Below are 8,494 nucleotides of genomic sequence, written 5' to 3'. Positions count from 1 at the left end.
CCCCTCCCCCCCGCGTGGCTGCCACGAGCGCCCCTGTTGGGCCCGAGAACAGGGGCACCTTGTCCAGCCCCCCGGCTTTGAAGGTGGAGGTTGGGTCACGTTCGTCCCGTCGGCTCATCAGTCAGACATTTTGTGTTGGCCACGTGCTAGTACACGGAAGGGTTAAGCTGCTTTACGCTGTTATTTTGAGTTGTAATTTCGGGAGTTTACGTTATTGCTGAGTACTTGTAAATCCATAGAATGTGGACTAATTAAATTCAGCCAAAATTTCCAAAAGTACCCACGTGGATCTAAAGGTTTTCAAATCCAGAATTTGAAGTCTTTGTGCCTAAGCTAAAGTACGGTGAAAGTAGTAAGACTTGACTTGGGTGAACACAATACAATATACAAATGACGTGTTACAGAATTATATACCGGAAGCTCATATAATTTTAATAACCAATGTCACACCAAAAAATTCGACAAAAAGTTAAAGAGAGGGGGGGGACTTACAGCATGTGACAAACAAGTAAATAAGGTGCTCAGTGACAGCAGTGTTGCTCCCTCTGGGAAATACAACTGGGCTGGTGTTCCCACTATACTGATTTTTTTTGTATATGAGGTAACATACCTTGCTTTTTAAAAAAGTGTACATATATATGCAAGTATTAATTTCTTAAGTAATCAACAGACCTTACCCTCTTGTCAGAGGTTAGAGTCGTGTGGCTATTTAATTAAAATTTGGTTAAAAGATGGGTTTGACAGTTGCCGGATCCCCATTTCAAGTGTTTATAAGCCACAATCGACTGGTAGCTACTCCGTTGGACAGCGCTGGCTACAGTAATCCGGTGTTTATTAAACAACTATCTGAGCGCCAGCAGCATGCCGGCCCGGAAAGGCAGTGTGGACAAGGCCGACGCCTGCGGGGCTTGGAGGGGCCTGGGAGCCGCCAGACTGGGGGCCAGACTGGGGATCGGAAGGTGCCCCCAGGGGTCTGCCTGGGAGACTGAGGCCAGTAGGAGGTAAGAGAGGAGAGGAAAGCTTTGACCTTCAACAGAAGGCTTTTCCAGGAGGAAAAAATGCTGTAGATTTTGAAGGGAAATATTTGTAAGAGGAGTTAAAAAAGTGTTTTTGCACAAAAGCATTATTCTTAAGGCTAATGAGAAGTTCCAAGATGACTCCTTTAAAACCAAACTCAACTAGTCACATGGTTCCTTATGTTTGTGTGGGACCTGCTCTTAGCAAGTAGTTTTGGCTCTCAGGATTCTGAAGACTTTTGTCATTTGGGGAAGGAAGAAAATGTCTTTCTCCAGTGAATGTATGAACAGAAAGCTCTTAAATGCATCTAAGACTGTATTCCATGGTTGACCTTAATATCATCTAGGAGAGCTAAGTGTTTGAGGAGGGTAAGTGGAAGTTTGATCATAAATGTTAGGGTATATGGCTTTTTTGTTCTTATTTTATTTGGGGGTTTGCACAAGATCTTGGTAACACTTTACCTGTGTTCTTTGGCCAAAGGCTTAGGTTAAGATAATAGGTTCAGTTCATTGATCAGTATAGCCCTGTTCTTTATAAACACAGATACATTAATTTCTCTGAGGGGGAGAGGACTAAAAATATATGTGTAATTCAGTGTTTTCTAAGTCTAGAACAGCTCTTTATATCATAGGGGAAGAAATGGCTAAGAAAGAATGATGATAACCATTTAGAAGTATAAGCAAGGATAGGAAATGTTTTATGTAAAATATTTGTGTTGTACTTCACTGAGAACAAATTGTACAGCCCTAAAACATACCATATACAACACAAATTGCTGGTACAAGCACCTTATTAACTCTGCATCTAGGGACAGGTAGCCTGATAATAGCTCTGCTTGAGTTTTTCCTTCAAAGTTAGAAAGCCAACCAGTTCCTGGGGTTACAGTCCATGCCCCTGTGGAACATGCTGGGCTGTTTGCTAGATGGAGATATTTCATAGGCCATAAATAAGAATAGCCTTTCCTTAGTTCCAACTTACTGGGGGGAAAAAATTTAGGTTTTCCTCATATTTCCCCCAACTTTTGGCATCTATTGTTTTGTCTCTTTTGATGTAATTTTGAGCTCAATGGGATATTCTAATTGGGTGCACAGCAGCTGTGTTTTTTCCTTGTATAAGTAATACATATTCATTGAAGAAAAAATGATATAAATAAGCTAAAAAAGTAGCAGAAACAGAGAAGCAAAAATTTAAAAATAGGAATCTCACAAATACTACCCATTCTACAATTTAGACATTCTGATGTGTAGCATTTATTTAGTTATATAAATAAAATGCAGCCAGCATCTTTATCTTTTTATGTAATTATTTATTATAGCCTGTTAATGTCTGCATTGGTTTTAATTTAATCATCACCATGGGTGATTAGAAGTTTGGTGTGGGGTTTTTATTTGCTATTTTAAAGAGTATTGAAATGAGTATCTTGTAAAGTGAATCTCTATCTTCTACCAAATTGCTTTTTAATTAATTTATTTTTTAATTCAAACCTGAGGATATTTTCCCATTTATTTCTAGGGAGAGTGGAAGAGAGAGGGAAAGACAGAAGCGTCTATGTGAGAGACACACATCAATTGGTTGCCTCCTGCATGAGCCCCAACCAGGGCACAGGCCAGGAAGGAGCTTGCAACCAAGGTACATGCCCTTGATCGGAATCAAACCCCGCCCTGACCAGTTTGGCTCAGTGGCTAGAGCGTTGGCCTGTGGACTGAAGAGTCCCAGGGTCGATTCTGGTCAAGGGCATGTACCTTGATTGCGGGCACATCCCCAGTAGGAGGTGTGCAGGAGGCAGCTGATGGATGTTTCTCATCGTTGTTTCTAACTCTGTATCCCTCTCCCTTCCTCTCTGTAAAAAATCAAGAAAATATATTTTAAAAAAAACACACACACACACAAAAGAAACCCGGACCCTTCTGTCCGCAAGCCACTGCTCTATCCACTGAGCCAAACCGGCTAGGGCCCAAATTGCTTTTTAGAATGGTTTCCTTTACCCACCAGTGGGATATGGATGTTTACTTCTGCCACCTAAACACATTTGAGGACCACTAATATAAATCTGTTCTATTGTTAATTTGAAAACATTCTTTTAAAATAACAGTAGGGTAGAAGGTTTGAACAGTAGTTAACTCAGAAGAATGGAAATTAGCAAGAGTAGCAGGAATTTTTCTACCTTTTTGGATTATTTCACTTAGTACAATAATTATGTAATATTTTTTTCTAATCCTCACCTTAGAATATTTTTTTCCATTTATTTTTAGAGAGAGTGGAAGGGAGTGGGGGGAGAAAGAGAAACATCAATGTGAGAGAGACATAAATTAGTTGCCTCCCACATGCACCCTGACCAGGACCGGGAACTGTGGGAATCTAACCCGGGACTCTTCAGTCCATGGGCCAATGCTCTATCCACTGAGCCAAACTGTCTAGGGCTGTATTTTCTAATTAAAGTAATTGGTAATTTAAAATGATCTTTAATTTCTCCTTATAACAAGGATAACTTGTAATTGGGGAAGGTCCCCCAACCAGTTAGGTAAAACTTACCTCTTTTTTTAGTGTAGCAAGAAGAGTGGGAAATGAGAGTAAATTGGAGAGGGTAGAAGGAAAACTGCTTAATGTCATTTGTGGCTCCCAGCTCTAGTCCCCATAACTAGGCTATAGTATAGCTCAAATTTTTCAATGAAAACAGCAGTGTCTTGCTGATAGCTATAGAAAAAGAAACAAACAAACAAAAAACAACCCAAAAGTTTAAATAGGAAATAATGGAGTTTTAGTTCTCAAGTGTTTATACCCTTAAATTCATATTTAATTGGAACATGAGGTATGAAGAAGCATGAATTTGACCCCAAAAGTTAAAACATCTATTTTTGAGCAGAAGGCCTACTAACTATTTTGGACCAAATAGCTCCTCTGAGTTGTATACACAAATGTACAAGTGCCTGCCCAACCTTCTCTTCTTAGGTAGTAGCCATGGAAGATTTGGGGCATAAGAAGGGGAAACTAGGGTCATTTCTCCTTGATTAGAACCTCCCAATGTATTCTAAATCTAGATTGGGAGGCAATGCCTATCTATCACTCCCCTCTCTCCCCACAAACACACACACACTGGCACATGTATACTCTTTTTAAAAAATACATTTTTATTGATTTCAGAGAGGAAGCAAGAGGGAGAGAGATAGAAACATCAATGATGAGAAGAATCATTGATCGGCTGCCTCCAGCATGCCCCCCACCAGGGATTGAGCCCACAGCCGAGGCATGTGTCCTAACCGGGAATTGAACTGTGACCTGCTCGTTCATAGGTCAACGCTCAACCCCTGAGCCACACCACCTGGGCCCCATGCAAACTCTTGGACAATTGTGTTCTCCCTTGCAAGGTAATCTGGATCCCCTCACACTTCAGGGAGGCTTAGTTATTTCAAATGCTGCTGACACAGTGCCAGGGAGAACATACCTTTCACCAAAGTTTTTTTTTTTTTAATATACTTTTATTTATTTCGGAAAGGAAGAGAGAGATGGAAGCATCAATGATGAGAGGGAATCGTTGATTCGCTGCCTCCTACACGTTGGACTGAGCCTGCAACCCAGGCATGTGCCCTTGACCGGTATGGAACCCGGAACTCTTTGGTCTGCAGGCCGACACTCCATCCACTGAGCCAAACCAGCTAGGGCTTCACCTAAGGTTTGTTTAGAACTTTAAACAGGCTGGAAGACTGCCTGATGGAAAGCTTTGCAGACCTGTCATATTCTGGCTCCGCACTGAGTGGGACCCCTCCTATGGCCTCTGCTTTCTGCAGTAATTCCCACTCTGCTCTGTCCCCTTACTGTGCCTCTGGAGCCCTGTTCTGGGAGGGCAGCACATTTCTTTACATCCTTAGCCTTCTTAGAAAAGTGAAGAGACATGCTTTCTCTACTGAGCCATACAACCCTCTGCCCTACTCACCCCAGTAAATTCTGTTGCCTTCTACTCAGGGAGGAAATTAAAGGTCTCAGTGTACATTCCCTGAACTTCTTGCTCTCCCACTTATAAATTCACCTGTATTGGTGCCCATCCTAGCTGTCTTCTGCACAAGAAGAGCTGCCCTTCCTCCAACAAGAGTAGAATGATATATCTCATTTTTAATATGCATTTATATTATTTCTTGTAATTGAACATTTTATTTTTTAGTGTTTACCATCTTGATGATTTGTATTTTATGGCTTGTCTTTTTTTTGTAAATGTCTCTTTTATGGTGTTTATTTTTTTCCTTACTAGGGTAAAAACAATATCCTCAAGAAAAGTGTAAATGCAGATATCTAGAATTTTCATGTATCAAGAAAGATCACAAAAAAAGCATTAAAAAAGGAGTTTTAAGTAAAGAATTCATAACTCAATAATAGAGTCAAATGTTTATATTCTTTTGCCTCGCAATAGCTTTTAAGGAAACAATCCTAATTACAGAAGAGATTTTACATAAGATATTATGGCATTTTTTTATAATAGGGAAGATTGGAACTGTGTTCTACAAGGAGGATTGTAAAGTAATTTATGGTACAGCCATACACTTTAATTTATTTAGCTATTAACAGATATTCAGAGTTGTAGTTTTGTTTTGTTTTTAATTGATTTTAGAGAGAAACATCAATTTGTTGTTCCACTTATTTATGCACTCATTGGTTGATACTTGTATGTGTCCTGACCAGGGATGGAACCTACAACCTTGGCATTTTGAGATGACACTCTAACCAATTGAACTTCCTAGCCAGAGCAGAGTTGTTACTTTGAAGTATGCTAAGTCATACAGTTTTACCTTGCCTATATTTAAAATACAAAAAGAAAGACAAAAAAAATACCAAAATATCAACAGTAATAAACATTAATATGCTTTCCATTTAATGTATGTTTGTGATCAGAAAGTTGATTTTGTTTAGATCCAAGTTTTCTCTCATTTCAACATCTGCTCAATCCCCTACAATCTTTACACAAACCCCTATGCCAGTGATGGCGAACCTATGACACATGTGTCAGAGGTGACATGCAAACTCATTTTTTTGGTTGATTTTTCTTTGTTAAATGGCATTTAAATATATAAAATAAATATCAAAAATATAAGTCTTTGTTTTACTATGGTTGCAAATATCAAAAAATTTCTATATGTGACAGGGCACCAGAGTTAAGTTAGAGTTTTTCAAAATGCTGACACACCGAGCTCAAAGGTTCTCCAGCACTGCCCTATGCGGTACTAGCAGTGACTGTTTTTATCTTTATTTTTAAAAAATAGATTAACATTCTCATCAATAAAGTACAAAATAAGGTTTTAGAGAAAAGTCTCCCAGCCACTTACTTTCTGTGAGAGATTATTTCTGTGAGGTTTTATGTACATACTAGAGGCCTGGTGCACGAAAATTTGTGCACTTGGGGGAGGAGGAGAGCCCTCGGGATGTCCTACTGACGGCTTCGGCCTGCTCCGCCTGGGGAGCGGGCCTAGGCCGCAATCTGGCCTCCCTCTGCTACCCCCATCACGCTGCCACTGCTGCCTGCCTCCCTCTGCCGGAGGAGACCTGTGGCCTCCCCAACCCCCATCGCCTCTCTGCTGCCTTCCCCCCATCGCCGTCCCCTCCCTCTGCCCCCTGGCACTTGCCTGGCTGGCCTGGCACTGCCTGCCCACCAACTGGTTGTTCCACTGTTTAGTTAATTTGCATATTATGCTTTTATTTTATAGAACTAGAGGCCTGGTGCATGGATTTTTGCACTGGTGGGGGGGGGCGTGACCTGCAGGATCAGCCCGCTGTGGGAGCGCCACTCATCCCGGTCAGCTGAGCGGCTCTCCCACTGTGGGAGCACGCTGACCACCAGGGGGCAACTCCTGCATTGAGCATCTGCCCCCTGGTGGTCAGTGCATATCATAGCTACTGGTCGACTGGTTGTTCTGGTCGTTCCTTCATTCAGTCGCTGGGCTTTTATAGATATAGATAAGAAAGTGAATGTGTGATGTATTACATAAACAACACTTTCTGTACATTTTACATACCACAGTGTATCCAGGAAATTATTTTCTTGTTAAGGGCATTTAAGTTTTCTAATTTTTTCAATCACTTCTTGTGCCTTCTTTCATAAGCCTTTCTGGATGTTTTAAGCTCATGTTTCATTTTTGGGTATTTCCTGATTCTTCTCAAGTCTCCCTTGCAGGATTCCATCTCCTCAGGGTTCCATCCTCGGTCCTCTTCCTAGGAGTTCCAGCCTCCCGCTACTGTCTGTCCTGGTGACTCACAAATATGGAATTTACAACCCAGACTTGCCCTGAACTCCATACCCATGTGTCCAGTTCCCTAGGGATTCTTTCATCTGGACATCCCATAGGAAACTTAAACTTGGTATCCCTTTTGTTATTCCTTACACACTTCCCTCCACAAGCTGCTCCTTTCTTATTCCCTCAAGCTACATGGTTCCCATTTCTCTAAACCAGTACCTCAGTTCCGCTCCATCATCTTCTATACTCAATAGGTAAGCCTGCAAATTAGAACGACTTTAACAGACCAGGATGGGTAGCTTGGTTGGATAGAACATCATCCAGACCCACCAAAGTTGTGGGTTTGATCCCCATCAGGGCACATAACAACAATCAACCAATGAATGCATAAATAAATGATCAACAAATCTGTTTCTCTCTCCCCCTTCCTCTCTCTCTAAAAAATCAAGAAAAATAACATTTTTTAATAAAAAGAACCACTTTAACATTTTTTCCCTCCCAGGTTTCTCTTTGATTTCTATTCTGCAATTTGGTTCAGCAAACATGTACATCACATTTAAATGCTTTATGGTAGTTTTTAAAAATATATATATTTTTATTGATTTCAGAGAGGAAGGGAGAGTTAGAAACATCAGTGATGAGAGAGAATCATTGATTGGCTGCTTTCTACACACCCCCCACTGGGGATCGAGCCTACAACCCGGGCATGTGCCCTTAGAATTGAACCTGGGCCCCTTCAGTCCGCAGGCCGATGCCCTATCCACTGAGCCAAAGTGGCTAGGGCGCTTTATGGTAGTTTTTTTTATAATTCTAGTTAAAGTGGAATTTCACTGGTTGAGAGAAATTGTCTAAAAGGTAATTTCACCCAGTAAGCTGGGAGGCAAAATGGCTTAAGATGCAATATGGCTAATTCCTCCTCACTTGGCATTTGGCATATTGGGGTCATTTCATTCTGTATAATAATTTTGGAATCTCTGTCAGATACAATCATAGAAAATCCCCTAAACCAGCGGTCAACCTGTGGGTCGGGACCCCTTTGGCGCTTGAATGACCCTTTCACAGGGGTCGCCTAAGACCATCCTGCATATCAGATATTTACATTACTATTCATAACAGTAGCAACATTACAGTTATGAAGTAGCAACGAAAATAATTTTGTTGGGCCACAATATGACGAACTGTATTTAAAGGGCCAGAAGGTTGAGAACCACTCCCCTAAACCAAATGGGCCCATTTTAGTGACGTTGTAGTATACTACT

General features: G+C 41.0%; 1 long non-coding RNA gene across 1 annotated transcript in view; it reads right to left on the bottom strand.

The window, feature by feature from the left end:
• The window catches only part of LOC107182241, a 29,068-nt gene extending 23,432 nt beyond the window's left edge, over window positions 1-5,636 (bottom strand). The window contains exon 1 of the long non-coding RNA XR_001512960.1: window positions 5,258-5,636. This is a non-coding gene — a long non-coding RNA (uncharacterized LOC107182241). The remainder of the gene's footprint in view (window positions 1-5,257) is intronic.
• Window positions 5,637-8,494: the final 2,858 nt, after the last annotated feature.

Source organism: Myotis davidii, unplaced genomic scaffold, assembly GCF_000327345.1.
Source record: "Myotis davidii unplaced genomic scaffold, ASM32734v1 scaffold534, whole genome shotgun sequence".
Lineage (NCBI taxonomy): Eukaryota > Metazoa > Chordata > Mammalia > Chiroptera > Vespertilionidae > Myotis > Myotis davidii.
This window is presented reverse-complemented; position numbering and strand designations above follow the sequence as displayed.